The sequence below is a fragment of the Mixophyes fleayi genome, unplaced genomic scaffold, assembly GCF_038048845.1.
Source record: "Mixophyes fleayi isolate aMixFle1 unplaced genomic scaffold, aMixFle1.hap1 Scaffold_2723, whole genome shotgun sequence".
Taxonomy (NCBI): domain Eukaryota; kingdom Metazoa; phylum Chordata; class Amphibia; order Anura; family Limnodynastidae; genus Mixophyes; species Mixophyes fleayi.
Window position 1 is genome coordinate 15,045 of NW_027446800.1, and position 16,269 is coordinate 31,313.

Below are 16,269 nucleotides of genomic sequence, written 5' to 3' on the forward strand. Positions count from 1 at the left end.
GTTTGCTAAAAGAGATAAGAAACAAAACAACAAAAAGACACAATAAATTGACACGAAATAAGACACAGGAGACAAAAATCTGTTCTTATGTTTTTTTGTTGCTGAAAAGAGACATGATTCTATTTTTTGATAACTGGATAAGAGAAGTGCACCGGTCCTGGAAGTACTGCAATACCAGGTCAATGCGTGGAGTGGACAGAGCAAGCTCTTCTTCCATCTCCCTGTTCTAAAAATCCATTTAATATATGGCCCCCAGATAGGGGGCGTATCAGATATTAAACTGATAAGAACAGATACTACACTTGATCTTAGCCAAAAGGCCGAGAAGCGATAACCTGAAAAGGGACCCAGGAAAGCGCCCGCTTCTCAGGCTAGGCCTGACAACTGTAGGAGACAGCCACGCCACACGCCGTATACTTTCTTCAGCGGCGGCCCACAACACTCCATTGCTGCACATTCTAGGCCCGACTAGCCTGAAAAGCCTGACACCTTCACTGGGACCCTCTTTACACCTCTCTGTCTGCAAAGGCACGCACATGAGCCGAGGACTTTTCAAACGAGATGCCTGCAAAATTTGCATTAACTCCTCCCCTTGACCATAAGTGCAACGACGCCCGCTGATTAGTCGGCCTGCCGTTCCGTCCTCGTCTCCCCAGGCAATTAATCACACTGTCTGCCCAGCTTCTTTCGGAATATTCACAGCATGTCACAGAAACAGCACTTCAAGGTGCATCACAATTGTTTCTCGGGCCACCGGCAAGTAAATAGAAAAGGAAGCTGCATGCTGCAACAGCAGCAGGGTTCTAAAAGGTGTGTGTCATAATCCTCACTTGCCTTTATTATGTCACTGGGTCCACAAGAGGGAGACACACTACGTCAGATTAATAGTTTCATTCATTCGGAGATCCAATTGAATTTGCAAATCACAAGTTGCTCCATTAAAGGAATAATTGGATCAATTCAGTAATCCTTTTGGACAAAGAAAAGGGTCTTCTTATCTGCAAATGCTTGTTTGCTAAAAGAGATAAGAAACAAAACAACAAAAAGACACAATAAATTGACACGAAATAAGACACAGGAGACAAAAATCTGTTCTTATGTTTTTTTGTTGCTGAAAAGAGACATGATTCTATTTTTTGATAACTGGATAAGAGAAGTGCACCGGTCCTGGAAGTACTGCAATACCAGGTCAATGCGTGGAGTGGACAGAGCAAGCTCTTCTTCCATCTCCCTGTTCTAAAAATCCATTTAATATATGGCCCCCAGATAGGGGGCGTATCAGATATTAAACTGATAAGAACAGATTTTTTTTTTTTTTTTTTTTTTTTTATTTAAAGCCTTGAGCTCGTCCCTTGTGCACGAAAAAAATGAGTAAATACCCAAAAAACATGCACAAGAGTTTTCGGTGCGTGGTCCTCCCTCCGGAGAGGAAGGACCCTGGTCCTCGACCCCCAGAACCAAAAAGGTCACTTAGGGGCCGGGGTCGTCTGACTCCCTTCGCCGCAAAGCTAGGGGAGCCTCTTAGCCCCTGGGATCCGCCGAAGCTTCACCCAGTGCTCGGTGTGCCGATTGGGTACGGCCCCAGCCGGGTGGCTGGGCGGGGTTGGACTGATAAGAACAGATACTACACTTGATCTTAGCCAAAAGGCCGAGAAGCGATAACCTGAAAAGGGACCCAGGAAAGCGCCCGCTTCTCAGGCTAGGCCTGACAACTGTAGGAGACAGCCACGCCACACGCCGTATACTTTCTTCAGCGGCGGCCCACAACACTCCATTGCTGCACATTCTAGGCCCGACTAGCCTGAAAAGCCTGACACCTTCACTGGGACCCTCTTTACACCTCTCTGTCTGCAAAGGCACGCACATGAGCCGAGGACTTTTCAAACGAGATGCCTGCAAAATTTGCATTAACTCCTCCCCTTGACCATAAGTGCAACGACGCCCGCTGATTAGTCGGCCTGCCGTTCCGTCCTCGTCTCCCCAGGCAATTAATCACACTGTCTGCCCAGCTTCTTTCGGAATATTCACAGCATGTCACAGAAACAGCACTTCAAGGTGCATCACAATTGTTTCTCGGGCCACCGGCAAGTAAATAGAAAAGGAAGCTGCATGCTGCAACAGCAGCAGGGTTCTAAAAGGTGTGTGTCATAATCCTCACTTGCCTTTATTATGTCACTGGGTCCACAAGAGGGAGACACACTACGTCAGATTAATAGTTTCATTCATTCGGAGATCCAATTGAATTTGCAAATCACAAGTTGCTCCATTAAAGGAATAATTGGATCAATTCAGTAATCCTTTTGGACAAAGAAAAGGGTCTTCTTATCTGCAAATGCTTGTTTGCTAAAAGAGATAAGAAACAAAACAACAAAAAGACACAATAAATTGACACGAAATAAGACACAGGAGACAAAAATCTGTTCTTATGTTTTTTTGTTGCTGAAAAGAGACATGATTCTATTTTTTGATAACTGGATAAGAGAAGTGCACCGGTCCTGGAAGTACTGCAATACCAGGTCAATGCGTGGAGTGGACAGAGCAAGCTCTTCTTCCATCTCCCTGTTCTAAAAATCCATTTAATATATGGCCCCCAGATAGGGGGCGTATCAGATATTAAACTGATAAGAACAGATACTACACTTGATCTTAGCCAAAAGGCCGAGAAGCGATAACCTGAAAAGGGACCCAGGAAAGCGCCCGCTTCTCAGGCTAGGCCTGACAACTGTAGGAGACAGCCACGCCACACGCCGTATACTTTCTTCAGCGGCGGCCCACAACACTCCATTGCTGCACATTCTAGGCCCGACTAGCCTGAAAAGCCTGACACCTTCACTGGGACCCTCTTTACACCTCTCTGTCTGCAAAGGCACGCACATGAGCCGAGGACTTTTCAAACGAGATGCCTGCAAAATTTGCATTAACTCCTCCCCTTGACCATAAGTGCAACGACGCCCGCTGATTAGTCGGCCTGCCGTTCCGTCCTCGTCTCCCCAGGCAATTAATCACACTGTCTGCCCAGCTTCTTTCGGAATATTCACAGCATGTCACAGAAACAGCACTTCAAGGTGCATCACAATTGTTTCTCGGGCCACCGGCAAGTAAATAGAAAAGGAAGCTGCATGCTGCAACAGCAGCAGGGTTCTAAAAGGTGTGTGTCATAATCCTCACTTGCCTTTATTATGTCACTGGGTCCACAAGAGGGAGACACACTACGTCAGATTAATAGTTTCATTCATTCGGAGATCCAATTGAATTTGCAAATCACAAGTTGCTCCATTAAAGGAATAATTGGATCAATTCAGTAATCCTTTTGGACAAAGAAAAGGGTCTTCTTATCTGCAAATGCTTGTTTGCTAAAAGAGATAAGAAACAAAACAACAAAAAGACACAATAAATTGACACGAAATAAGACACAGGAGACAAAAATCTGTTCTTATGTTTTTTTGTTGCTGAAAAGAGACATGATTCTATTTTTTGATAACTGGATAAGAGAAGTGCACCGGTCCTGGAAGTACTGCAATACCAGGTCAATGCGTGGAGTGGACAGAGCAAGCTCTTCTTCCATCTCCCTGTTCTAAAAATCCATTTAATATATGGCCCCCAGATAGGGGGCGTATCAGATATTTAATATCTGATACGCCCCCTATCTGGGGGCCATATATTAAATGGATTTTTAGAACAGGGAGATGGAAGAAGAGCTTGCTCTGTCCACTCCACGCATTGACCTGGTATTGCAGTACTTCCAGGACCGGTGCACTTCTCTTATCCAGTTATCAAAAAATAGAATCATGTCTCTTTTCAGCAACAAAAAAACATAAGAACAGATTTTTGTCTCCTGTGTCTTATTTCGTGTCAATTTATTGTGTCTTTTTGTTGTTTTGTTTCTTATCTCTTTTAGCAAACAAGCATTTGCAGATAAGAAGACCCTTTTCTTTGTCCAAAAGGATTACTGAATTGATCCAATTATTCCTTTAATGGAGCAACTTGTGATTTGCAAATTCAATTGGATCTCCGAATGAATGAAACTATTAATCTGACGTAGTGTGTCTCCCTCTTGTGGACCCAGTGACATAATAAAGGCAAGTGAGGATTATGACACACACCTTTTAGAACCCTGCTGCTGTTGCAGCATGCAGCTTCCTTTTCTATTTACTTGCCGGTGGCCCGAGAAACAATTGTGATGCACCTTGAAGTGCTGTTTCTGTGACATGCTGTGAATATTCCGAAAGAAGCTGGGCAGACAGTGTGATTAATTGCCTGGGGAGACGAGGACGGAACGGCAGGCCGACTAATCAGCGGGCGTCGTTGCACTTATGGTCAAGGGGAGGAGTTAATGCAAATTTTGCAGGCATCTCGTTTGAAAAGTCCTCGGCTCATGTGCGTGCCTTTGCAGACAGAGAGGTGTAAAGAGGGTCCCAGTGAAGGTGTCAGGCTTTTCAGGCTAGTCGGGCCTAGAATGTGCAGCAATGGAGTGTTGTGGGCCGCCGCTGAAGAAAGTATACGGCGTGTGGCGTGGCTGTCTCCTACAGTTGTCAGGCCTAGCCTGAGAAGCGGGCGCTTTCCTGGGTCCCTTTTCAGGTTATCGCTTCTCGGCCTTTTGGCTAAGATCAAGTGTAGTATCTGTTCTTATCAGTTTAATATCTGATACGCCCCCTATCTGGGGGCCATATATTAAATGGATTTTTAGAACAGGGAGATGGAAGAAGAGCTTGCTCTGTCCACTCCACGCATTGACCTGGTATTGCAGTACTTCCAGGACCGGTGCACTTCTCTTATCCAGTTATCAAAAAATAGAATCATGTCTCTTTTCAGCAACAAAAAAACATAAGAACAGATTTTTGTCTCCTGTGTCTTATTTCGTGTCAATTTATTGTGTCTTTTTGTTGTTTTGTTTCTTATCTCTTTTAGCAAACAAGCATTTGCAGATAAGAAGACCCTTTTCTTTGTCCAAAAGGATTACTGAATTGATCCAATTATTCCTTTAATGGAGCAACTTGTGATTTGCAAATTCAATTGGATCTCCGAATGAATGAAACTATTAATCTGACGTAGTGTGTCTCCCTCTTGTGGACCCAGTGACATAATAAAGGCAAGTGAGGATTATGACACACACCTTTTAGAACCCTGCTGCTGTTGCAGCATGCAGCTTCCTTTTCTATTTACTTGCCGGTGGCCCGAGAAACAATTGTGATGCACCTTGAAGTGCTGTTTCTGTGACATGCTGTGAATATTCCGAAAGAAGCTGGGCAGACAGTGTGATTAATTGCCTGGGGAGACGAGGACGGAACGGCAGGCCGACTAATCAGCGGGCGTCGTTGCACTTATGGTCAAGGGGAGGAGTTAATGCAAATTTTGCAGGCATCTCGTTTGAAAAGTCCTCGGCTCATGTGCGTGCCTTTGCAGACAGAGAGGTGTAAAGAGGGTCCCAGTGAAGGTGTCAGGCTTTTCAGGCTAGTCGGGCCTAGAATGTGCAGCAATGGAGTGTTGTGGGCCGCCGCTGAAGAAAGTATACGGCGTGTGGCGTGGCTGTCTCCTACAGTTGTCAGGCCTAGCCTGAGAAGCGGGCGCTTTCCTGGGTCCCTTTTCAGGTTATCGCTTCTCGGCCTTTTGGCTAAGATCAAGTGTAGTATCTGTTCTTATCAGCTTACCAACTACCCGGTGGAGGTTATGCTGAGTGTGGCTCATCCGATAGCGCACTCTAACATTGGTGAGGGGCTGATGTAGACTCTGCTGCATGGTGCACTTGTCTCTCTCCTGCCCAAAACCCAGAGGACATACCTGAGTGTGGCTCATCCGATAGCACACTCTAACCCTGGTGAGGAACTGTTTGAGACTTGTGTTACCCGATCAAAGCCGGCCAGGAGCAAGAAGACCGACCCCGGGGAAGAAGCGCTGCCGACCCCCCCTGCCTGCCGGGAAGAAGACGCCGGGAGCACCTCCGGCTGAAGAAGCCCTCCTCTCCTCGGGCCCTGCCCCACCGGAAGAAGCGCCCCCTCTTCAGCGGAAGCCCCTGCTCCTCTCTACCCAGCGGGAGGACATCTGCACTGCTCCCTCCACCCCGGAAGACCAGCCTCTCTACCCCAGGAAGAGCCAGGACGATGGCCTCAGCTACCCCAGCTCCTGCCTCCACCCCTGCTCCTGCCCCTGGGAAGAAGGGAGGAAAGACGACCGCCCCGAAGCCTCCCCCCGTGGCCGGAACCTCTGCCTCCACCGCCCCTCCTGCTACCGGACAAGGCCAGCCCAGCCAGGACAACCCCCAGAAGACCCCCACTCTGGAACCCTGGATGAGGCAGACCGTGGTCCTGAAGCTGAAGGAAGTGGAAGGAAGGGTCCCAGACATGACGGCGGAGACCTTCGGCAAGAAGATGATCCTGGACCAGGGCTTCTCCAAGGCTGAAACCCTCAGCGTGCAGAACTACCTGAAAGGGATCTGGTACATCACCTTCGCCTCCATTGCCATCTGCAAGAGGTACTGGGAGGCAGTGAAGACTGCGAGACCGGAGTCTCCCTTCTCCCGCTTCGTGGGGAACTGCCCCATCCAGAGAGAGGAGAGAAGAGTCACGGTCTCCATGAGAAATCCTCACACCCCTGGTAAGGACATCGCTACCTTCCTGAGCCGCTTCTGCTCCGTGGTCAAGGACCCCTCCAAGATCCTGGATGTCAACGGCTTCTGGACAGGCAAGTGGTCCATTATCATCAGACTGAGGAAAGACAGCACGGCAACTGACGGACTCCAACACCTGCCATCAAGCTTTGCCCTGGGCGGCTCTGCCGGCCTCCTCCACTATGCCGATCAGCCGAGGAACTGCAGAAAATGCGGGGAAGCTGACCACATGGCGAGAAGCTGCAAGGTCTCAGCCTGCAGGAACTGCAAGGTGGCGGGGCACGAGTCCAAGGATTGCCCAAGAAAATTGTCCTGCAACCTCTGCGGCCTGGCCAGCCACATCTACAGGGACTGCCCCCAGAGGGCCAGATCCTACGCTGCAGCTGCCGGGATTGGACTGCCGGAAAGCGGACCTGCCCCTGCCCTGCAGCCCAAGCCAGCCCAGAGGAAGCAACAGAAGCCCACACCGCAGCCAAGAGCTGGTAAGATATCTCCCACCCCTGTTGTGACAGCACCCCTCTCCCTCCCCGCTGTCACAACACCCCCCCCCCCTGCAGTAGCACTAACCCCCTCCACCGCTACTGCAGCTCCCCCCCTTTCCCTGGAGGATTTCCCCCCCCTCCTCCCTCTTGTGTCTGCAGGTGATGAGAACAAACAAAGAAGGAAGCGGAAAGAGCTGGACAGCCCAGCTGGCGACTCTGACCCTTCCAAGAAAAAGGCAATCGAGCTGGAAGAGGACCCTCTCCCGTCAGAGGGGGCCCTGGTAGAGATGGTGGATGAGCTGCTGGATTCTGAGCAGGAGGAGGAAGAATTCCTACAACTGCCCCAAATCTGCCTATTCGACCAGCTAGAGGAGAAAGGTCTGCTCCCACCCGAAGGGGACACGGGCAGACCGGACCAAGTCCCACCGGACAAGGAGGGTAACTGATGTATTGACTGTGCTAACTCTCTTTTTTCTCCCAACTAATGGCTAACTTTTCTCTTTTTACCATTAATGTGAGGAGTGTGAAGGATAAGATTAGACGTCAGTCTGTGTTTACCTTTCTTGACAGTCAGAAATGTGATGTTTACATGTTGCAGGAATGTTCTCTCCCTTTCTCTAGTTCCTACAGGCATCTGGGGAGGCAGTGGTCTCACGGGCCCTCCTATTGGTCTGGGGGGAGTGACTGTAAGTCTGCAGGGGTCGCCATTCTTATCAGGGGAAGCCTCTTCACATTAGATTCCGTTCAGGAGTTTGTCTGCGGCAGATTGCTTATCGTAGATGGCTCCTGGGCGGGTGAGCCTATCAGGCTTATCTGTGTGTATGCATCCCCGGGTAAGAATGAGCGTTTGGAGCTTTTCCAGACCCTGCGGGCCCAGCTCGCAACCACCAGGGCGGTAGTGATGGCTGGGGACTTTAACTGTCCTATAGAGGAAGATGGTAGGAGTTCTTGTACTAATGCTAAACTTGATGTTTCTTCCAGGTTGTTGCAGGAGATGGTAGCCGAAGCATCCTTGCGGGATGCAGTGGGATCTATGGGGGCCGGCTCTGTGAATTATACTTGGAGCCGCCCCGATGGCTCAGTGCGTTCCCGGATTGACTTTGTGTTTACATCGAGAGCGGTAAGACAAAACAGGCATGTCATGGTTCCCTGCTTTTTCTCTGATCATAGGGCCATTCTCTTTGAAGGTGTTCTGGGTCACGGGTTCCCTCCCGGCCCTGGCTCTTGGAAGCTGAACTGCGCTCTGCTGGGAAAGGAAGAGGTGATGGTTGAGCTGAGGGATGCCTATGTAATGTGGAAAAATGACAAAATGTATTTTGACTGTATGTCTAACTGGTGGGAGTATGTCAAGGGCAAGTTTCGCAGTTTCTTTCAGGCTAAAGGCCGCCAACAGGCGTGTGAGAGGAAGAGGAACTTCAGGAGACTTCAGCGTCAGCTGCAGTCCCTGCTGGATCTCCAACTCTGCGGCTGGGATGTGAAGGATGATCTGGCTGAGGCCAAAGGGGGCCTGAAAAGGCACTTCGAGGAAGAGGCCAATCGCATCATCTTCCGTTCCAAGGTGGAGAATCTGGAGAAGGGTGAGAAATGTAATTCTTTCTTTTTCAGAAAACTCCACTCCGGCCACACGCCCCTGACTGAGCTGCGGGACGAGTCTGGCACCCCCAGGAGGGGGAAGGAGGGCGTCATGGGAGTCGTCTCAGACTACTACGGCAAACTCTACTCCCCTAAGACTACAGACGACGACGCGGCTGAATCTTTCCTGTCAGGTATCACTAACCCTATTGATCCTACAGGTAGGGCAGCTATGGATGCCCCCCTCACCTTGGGGGAGCTGCACTCTGCCGCTAAATCCTTTAGGCCGGGCAGGACCCCGGGCAGTGATGGCCTCCCAGCCGAGCTCTATGTAGCGCTGTGGGACCTCATTGGCCCGGACCTGCTAGAGCTGTATGAGGAGATGGTGGTGGAGGGCAGGATGCCTCCTACTCTGAGAGAGGGCTTGATCACGATTTTGTACAAGCGCAAGGGAGAGAGATGTGACCTCAAAAATTGGAGGCCCATCTCCCTCCTGAACGTGGACTACAAGATTTTGGCCAAGGTACTAGCCAACAGGCTAAAGGTTGTCATTGGGCGAATTGTTCATCCTGATCAGACTTGTGGCATTCCTGGTAGAAGGATTGCAGACAGCCTTGCGCTGCTGAGGGACACGGTTCATTATATCAAAGACCGCCATGCACATGTGGCCCTGGTCAGTCTTGATCAGGAGAAGGCCTTTGATCGTGTCTCTCATGGTTTTATGCGTAAGGTTCTGTGCAGGTTTGGATTGGGTGATATGTTTTGTTCTTATGTTAACCTGATGTACCTTGATATTTACAGCTCTGTGTTGGTGAACGGCTGGAAGACTGACCCCTTCTCTGTACTGTCTGGGGTCAGACAAGGCTGCCCTCTTTCACCTCTCCTTTTTGTCTGTTGTATAGAGCTCTTTGCGATGTCCATCAGGCGAAACCCAGAGATCAGAGGGATCACCGCACCGGGTCCAGACCGACTAGAGGCCAAGTGTTCGCTCTACATGGACGACGTCACTGTCTTCTGCGCTGATCAGCGTTCGGTGGCAGCACTCGTCCAGACCTGCAACAACTTCGGCCAAGCTTCAGGGGCAAAAGTCAACTGCGGGAAGTCAGAGGCAATGCTGTTTGGTCAGTGGCACCTGTCATCCCCCGCTGCATTCCCCTTCACAATCAAGCCGGACTTCATCAAAATTCTTGGAGTTTGGTTCGGTGGAGAGGAGGCGGCCCTGAAGTGCTGGGAAGAGAGACTGGCAACAGTCCGGCAAAAGATTGGACTGTGGAGCCTCAGACTTCTTACCATCGAAGGGAAAGCACTGGTACTGCGCAACGAGATTCTTCCCGTTCTTCAGTACACGGCCCAAGCTTGGCCACCTCTTGCTGCCGTCTGTAAGACCATCACGAGGACAGTCTTTCACTTCATCTGGGGCTCCAAAATGGACAGAGTGAAGCGGTCTGTTATGTACAAGGAGCCCCACAAAGGTGGGAAAGGGATCCCTGATATCCCCACCATGCTGCGGGCCTTCTTTGTTTGCAACTGTATCCGCAGGACACTCCTTGAAAAGAACGTTTGCTCTGCTGGGAAGTCCATGTCACGCTTTTTCCTTCTTCCTCTTTGGAGGAAACTTGGTTGGGACAAGTGGGACAGCTCCTTCCCTTACAACTGGACTACACCTTGGTTTTACCTGGATGTTGGACAATTTGTGAGGGAGCACCATCTGGAGGGACTTAAACCAGACTTGTGGAAACCTAAAACTATCCACAAGCTCATCAGAGCTAAGGACATTATGGAGTCTGTTCCAGGGCTCCCTGTGGCCACGGCCAAACATGTTTGGGAGAATGTGGCCTCTAAGAGACTGACTAATGGACATAAAGACATTGCATGGATGGCCATTCAGGGGGGTTTGCCTCTCAGGACATTTATGCACTCCCGGAACCTGTGCAGATATGTTCACTGCCCCTTTTGTATTACCAAGAGGGAGACTGCTCAACATATCTTTTGGGACTGTCCCACTGCACAGGCATTGTTGGATGCCCTGGAACATGAACTTAAGGACAGTGTGCCCAGGACTTGCCTTTCATACCATTCGGTATTTTATGGATTATTTCCTGGGACTCACACCGTTGAGGCAATCCAGGAGGCCTGGCGCCTTATGAACTGTTTTAAGGACGCTATGTGGCTTGCCAGGAACCGCCTCATCTTGAAGCGGGAGAAGATGACCATCCAGGACTGTCGCAGGCTTATCCATAGCCTGTTAAGAGACTATAACACCCTTGACAGTCCTGAGGAAGATGAAGACGACGATTGATTGTAATTGATTGATTGTTGTCCCCTCTTCTCCTCCTCCCCATTGTGTCTATTTTCAATAAAAAACTTTGGTTTGTGCTCCCCTCCCTTTCCCCCTCCAACCCACTCCCCTTCACAGCATGAAGTATTATTGAATGTCATGTCTATTTATGCACCCTTCCCTTTGTGTCTGTCCTCAATAAAAACTTTTTGCTCGTGACTCCATCACCCTACCCCTCTTACCTACCTCCCCCTCACATCCAATGTTATTTTATTGCACTGTAATACACTGTAAAGTTTGAATGGTTAGTGCAGTACTTGATGTATATAGTGTAGGATGTCATGTCTTGTACTTTATGCCCTGTATTGTACTAAAACGTATGCATGATCATGTCTTACGGTGTACTGCGTACACCTGAATGAAATGTATGAACTGTGTTTTTTGTACTTTATACAAAATAAAGCTACTTTTTCAATCAAAAAAATCTGTTCTTATCAGTTTAATATCTGATACGCCCCCTATCTGGGGGCCATATATTAAATGGATTTTTAGAACAGGGAGATGGAAGAAGAGCTTGCTCTGTCCACTCCACGCATTGACCTGGTATTGCAGTACTTCCAGGACCGGTGCACTTCTCTTATCCAGTTATCAAAAAATAGAATCATGTCTCTTTTCAGCAACAAAAAAACATAAGAACAGATTTTTGTCTCCTGTGTCTTATTTCGTGTCAATTTATTGTGTCTTTTTGTTGTTTTGTTTCTTATCTCTTTTAGCAAACAAGCATTTGCAGATAAGAAGACCCTTTTCTTTGTCCAAAAGGATTACTGAATTGATCCAATTATTCCTTTAATGGAGCAACTTGTGATTTGCAAATTCAATTGGATCTCCGAATGAATGAAACTATTAATCTGACGTAGTGTGTCTCCCTCTTGTGGACCCAGTGACATAATAAAGGCAAGTGAGGATTATGACACACACCTTTTAGAACCCTGCTGCTGTTGCAGCATGCAGCTTCCTTTTCTATTTACTTGCCGGTGGCCCGAGAAACAATTGTGATGCACCTTGAAGTGCTGTTTCTGTGACATGCTGTGAATATTCCGAAAGAAGCTGGGCAGACAGTGTGATTAATTGCCTGGGGAGACGAGGACGGAACGGCAGGCCGACTAATCAGCGGGCGTCGTTGCACTTATGGTCAAGGGGAGGAGTTAATGCAAATTTTGCAGGCATCTCGTTTGAAAAGTCCTCGGCTCATGTGCGTGCCTTTGCAGACAGAGAGGTGTAAAGAGGGTCCCAGTGAAGGTGTCAGGCTTTTCAGGCTAGTCGGGCCTAGAATGTGCAGCAATGGAGTGTTGTGGGCCGCCGCTGAAGAAAGTATACGGCGTGTGGCGTGGCTGTCTCCTACAGTTGTCAGGCCTAGCCTGAGAAGCGGGCGCTTTCCTGGGTCCCTTTTCAGGTTATCGCTTCTCGGCCTTTTGGCTAAGATCAAGTGTAGTATCTGGCCTTTTGGCTAAGATCAAGTGCAGTTGTGGCAGATCAGCACTTGCCTCTTTAACTAGAGGGCTGGAATGCAGCTTTGAAAGGCTGGGACAAATGTGCATCCGGACTGGAAACCCGGGGGGCCATAAATCACGGGTCAAGAGACCTTAATATAGATACAACGTGATTCTGTTGGCACCCACGCACTTTTGACCTCTTTCTCCTAAGCAATGCTATATTCTTTGCCCGGACCTTTTTGGCTGGGCAAGAAAATTTTTATACCCGGCCCAGGGTGAAGCTCCGGCGGATCTCAGGGGCAAAATGGGTCCCCTAGTGTGGCAGGCCAAGGGGGCCCATACTAGCCCAGCCACCCGGCTGGGGCCGTACCCACTCGGCTTGAGTCCTGGGTGAAGCTCCGGCAGATCCCAGGGACTAATGGGGCCCTCCTAGCTTTGCGGCGACGAGGGTCCAACCCTGCCCAGCCACCCGGCTGGGGCCGTACCCACTCGGCTTGAGTCCTGGGTGAAGCTCCGGCAGATCCCAGGGACTAATGGGGCCCTCCTAGCTTCGCGGCGACGAGGGTCCAACCCCGCCCAGCCACCCGGCTGGGGCCGTACCCAATCGGCACACCGAGCACTGGGTGAAGCTTCGGCGGATCCCAGGGGCTAAGAGGCTCCCCTAGCTTTGCGGCGAAGGGAGTCAGACGACCCCGGCCCCTAAGTGACCTTTTTGGTTCTGGGGGTCGAGGACCAGGGTTCTTCCTCTCCGGAGGGAGGACCACGCACCGAAAACTCTTGTGCATGTTTTTTGGGTATTTACTCATTTTTTTCGTGCACAAGGGACGAGCTCAAGGCTTTAAATAAAAAAAAAAATAAAAAATCTGTTCTTATCAGTTTAATATCTGATACGCCCCCTATCTGGGGGCCATATATTAAATGGATTTTTAGAACAGGGAGATGGAAGAAGAGCTTGCTCTGTCCACTCCACGCATTGACCTGGTATTGCAGTACTTCCAGGACCGGTGCACTTCTCTTATCCAGTTATCAAAAAATAGAATCATGTCTCTTTTCAGCAACAAAAAAACATAAGAACAGATTTTTGTCTCCTGTGTCTTATTTCGTGTCAATTTATTGTGTCTTTTTGTTGTTTTGTTTCTTATCTCTTTTAGCAAACAAGCATTTGCAGATAAGAAGACCCTTTTCTTTGTCCAAAAGGATTACTGAATTGATCCAATTATTCCTTTAATGGAGCAACTTGTGATTTGCAAATTCAATTGGATCTCCGAATGAATGAAACTATTAATCTGACGTAGTGTGTCTCCCTCTTGTGGACCCAGTGACATAATAAAGGCAAGTGAGGATTATGACACACACCTTTTAGAACCCTGCTGCTGTTGCAGCATGCAGCTTCCTTTTCTATTTACTTGCCGGTGGCCCGAGAAACAATTGTGATGCACCTTGAAGTGCTGTTTCTGTGACATGCTGTGAATATTCCGAAAGAAGCTGGGCAGACAGTGTGATTAATTGCCTGGGGAGACGAGGACGGAACGGCAGGCCGACTAATCAGCGGGCGTCGTTGCACTTATGGTCAAGGGGAGGAGTTAATGCAAATTTTGCAGGCATCTCGTTTGAAAAGTCCTCGGCTCATGTGCGTGCCTTTGCAGACAGAGAGGTGTAAAGAGGGTCCCAGTGAAGGTGTCAGGCTTTTCAGGCTAGTCGGGCCTAGAATGTGCAGCAATGGAGTGTTGTGGGCCGCCGCTGAAGAAAGTATACGGCGTGTGGCGTGGCTGTCTCCTACAGTTGTCAGGCCTAGCCTGAGAAGCGGGCGCTTTCCTGGGTCCCTTTTCAGGTTATCGCTTCTCGGCCTTTTGGCTAAGATCAAGTGTAGTATCTGTTCTTATCAGTTTAATATCTGATACGCCCCCTATCTGGGGGCCATATATTAAATGGATTTTTAGAACAGGGAGATGGAAGAAGAGCTTGCTCTGTCCACTCCACGCATTGACCTGGTATTGCAGTACTTCCAGGACCGGTGCACTTCTCTTATCCAGTTATCAAAAAATAGAATCATGTCTCTTTTCAGCAACAAAAAAACATAAGAACAGATTTTTGTCTCCTGTGTCTTATTTCGTGTCAATTTATTGTGTCTTTTTGTTGTTTTGTTTCTTATCTCTTTTAGCAAACAAGCATTTGCAGATAAGAAGACCCTTTTCTTTGTCCAAAAGGATTACTGAATTGATCCAATTATTCCTTTAATGGAGCAACTTGTGATTTGCAAATTCAATTGGATCTCCGAATGAATGAAACTATTAATCTGACGTAGTGTGTCTCCCTCTTGTGGACCCAGTGACATAATAAAGGCAAGTGAGGATTATGACACACACCTTTTAGAACCCTGCTGCTGTTGCAGCATGCAGCTTCCTTTTCTATTTACTTGCCGGTGGCCCGAGAAACAATTGTGATGCACCTTGAAGTGCTGTTTCTGTGACATGCTGTGAATATTCCGAAAGAAGCTGGGCAGACAGTGTGATTAATTGCCTGGGGAGACGAGGACGGAACGGCAGGCCGACTAATCAGCGGGCGTCGTTGCACTTATGGTCAAGGGGAGGAGTTAATGCAAATTTTGCAGGCATCTCGTTTGAAAAGTCCTCGGCTCATGTGCGTGCCTTTGCAGACAGAGAGGTGTAAAGAGGGTCCCAGTGAAGGTGTCAGGCTTTTCAGGCTAGTCGGGCCTAGAATGTGCAGCAATGGAGTGTTGTGGGCCGCCGCTGAAGAAAGTATACGGCGTGTGGCGTGGCTGTCTCCTACAGTTGTCAGGCCTAGCCTGAGAAGCGGGCGCTTTCCTGGGTCCCTTTTCAGGTTATCGCTTCTCGGCCTTTTGGCTAAGATCAAGTGTAGTATCTGTTCTTATCAGTTTAATATCTGATACGCCCCCTATCTGGGGGCCATATATTAAATGGATTTTTAGAACAGGGAGATGGAAGAAGAGCTTGCTCTGTCCACTCCACGCATTGACCTGGTATTGCAGTACTTCCAGGACCGGTGCACTTCTCTTATCCAGTTATCAAAAAATAGAATCATGTCTCTTTTCAGCAACAAAAAAACATAAGAACAGATTTTTGTCTCCTGTGTCTTATTTCGTGTCAATTTATTGTGTCTTTTTGTTGTTTTGTTTCTTATCTCTTTTAGCAAACAAGCATTTGCAGATAAGAAGACCCTTTTCTTTGTCCAAAAGGATTACTGAATTGATCCAATTATTCCTTTAATGGAGCAACTTGTGATTTGCAAATTCAATTGGATCTCCGAATGAATGAAACTATTAATCTGACGTAGTGTGTCTCCCTCTTGTGGACCCAGTGACATAATAAAGGCAAGTGAGGATTATGACACACACCTTTTAGAACCCTGCTGCTGTTGCAGCATGCAGCTTCCTTTTCTATTTACTTGCCGGTGGCCCGAGAAACAATTGTGATGCACCTTGAAGTGCTGTTTCTGTGACATGCTGTGAATATTCCGAAAGAAGCTGGGCAGACAGTGTGATTAATTGCCTGGGGAGACGAGGACGGAACGGCAGGCCGACTAATCAGCGGGCGTCGTTGCACTTATGGTCAAGGGGAGGAGTTAATGCAAATTTTGCAGGCATCTCGTTTGAAAAGTCCTCGGCTCATGTGCGTGCCTTTGCAGACAGAGAGGTGTAAAGAGGGTCCCAGTGAAGGTGTCAGGCTTTTCAGGCTAGTCGGGCCTAGAATGTGCAGCAATGGAGTGTTGTGGGCCGCCGCTGAAGAAAGTATACGGCGTGTGGCGTGGCTGTCTCCTACAGTTGTCAGGCCTAGCCTGAGAAGCGGGCGCTTTCCTGGG

At 48.6% G+C, this 16,269-nt stretch overlaps 5 non-coding genes and 8 pseudogenes across 5 annotated transcripts; 8 read left to right on the forward strand and 5 right to left on the reverse strand.

The window, feature by feature from the left end:
* Positions 1 to 141: 141 nt before the first annotated feature.
* Positions 142 to 332, reverse strand: LOC142126680 (U2 spliceosomal RNA). The gene has a single exon (XR_012685240.1). It is a non-coding gene; the product is annotated as a U2 spliceosomal RNA (small nuclear RNA).
* Positions 333 to 1,151: 819 nt separating this feature from the next.
* On the reverse strand, positions 1,152 to 1,369 carry LOC142126699 (U2 spliceosomal RNA; annotated as a pseudogene).
* Positions 1,370 to 1,540: 171 nt separating this feature from the next.
* On the reverse strand, positions 1,541 to 1,660 carry LOC142126706 (U2 spliceosomal RNA; annotated as a pseudogene).
* An 819-nt stretch (positions 1,661 to 2,479) lies between these two features.
* Positions 2,480 to 2,670, reverse strand: LOC142126681 (U2 spliceosomal RNA). Its single transcript, XR_012685241.1, has one exon. It is a non-coding gene; the product is annotated as a U2 spliceosomal RNA (small nuclear RNA).
* An 819-nt stretch (positions 2,671 to 3,489) lies between these two features.
* LOC142126703 (U2 spliceosomal RNA) lies at positions 3,490 to 3,658 on the reverse strand (annotated as a pseudogene).
* Positions 3,594 to 3,762, forward strand: LOC142126702 (U2 spliceosomal RNA; annotated as a pseudogene).
* An 819-nt stretch (positions 3,763 to 4,581) lies between these two features.
* On the forward strand, positions 4,582 to 4,772 carry LOC142126682 (U2 spliceosomal RNA). The gene has a single exon (XR_012685242.1). It is a non-coding gene; the product is annotated as a U2 spliceosomal RNA (small nuclear RNA).
* Positions 4,773 to 5,591: 819 nt separating this feature from the next.
* Positions 5,592 to 5,748, forward strand: LOC142126704 (U2 spliceosomal RNA; annotated as a pseudogene).
* A 5,651-nt stretch (positions 5,749 to 11,399) lies between these two features.
* Positions 11,400 to 11,573, forward strand: LOC142126696 (U2 spliceosomal RNA; annotated as a pseudogene).
* An 819-nt stretch (positions 11,574 to 12,392) lies between these two features.
* LOC142126707 (U2 spliceosomal RNA) lies at positions 12,393 to 12,478 on the forward strand (annotated as a pseudogene).
* A 755-nt stretch (positions 12,479 to 13,233) lies between these two features.
* Positions 13,234 to 13,444, forward strand: LOC142126697 (U2 spliceosomal RNA; annotated as a pseudogene).
* Positions 13,445 to 14,263: 819 nt separating this feature from the next.
* LOC142126683 (U2 spliceosomal RNA) lies at positions 14,264 to 14,454 on the forward strand. The gene has a single exon (XR_012685243.1). It is a non-coding gene; the product is annotated as a U2 spliceosomal RNA (small nuclear RNA).
* An 819-nt stretch (positions 14,455 to 15,273) lies between these two features.
* On the forward strand, positions 15,274 to 15,464 carry LOC142126684 (U2 spliceosomal RNA). Its single transcript, XR_012685244.1, has one exon. It is a non-coding gene; the product is annotated as a U2 spliceosomal RNA (small nuclear RNA).
* Positions 15,465 to 16,269: the final 805 nt, after the last annotated feature.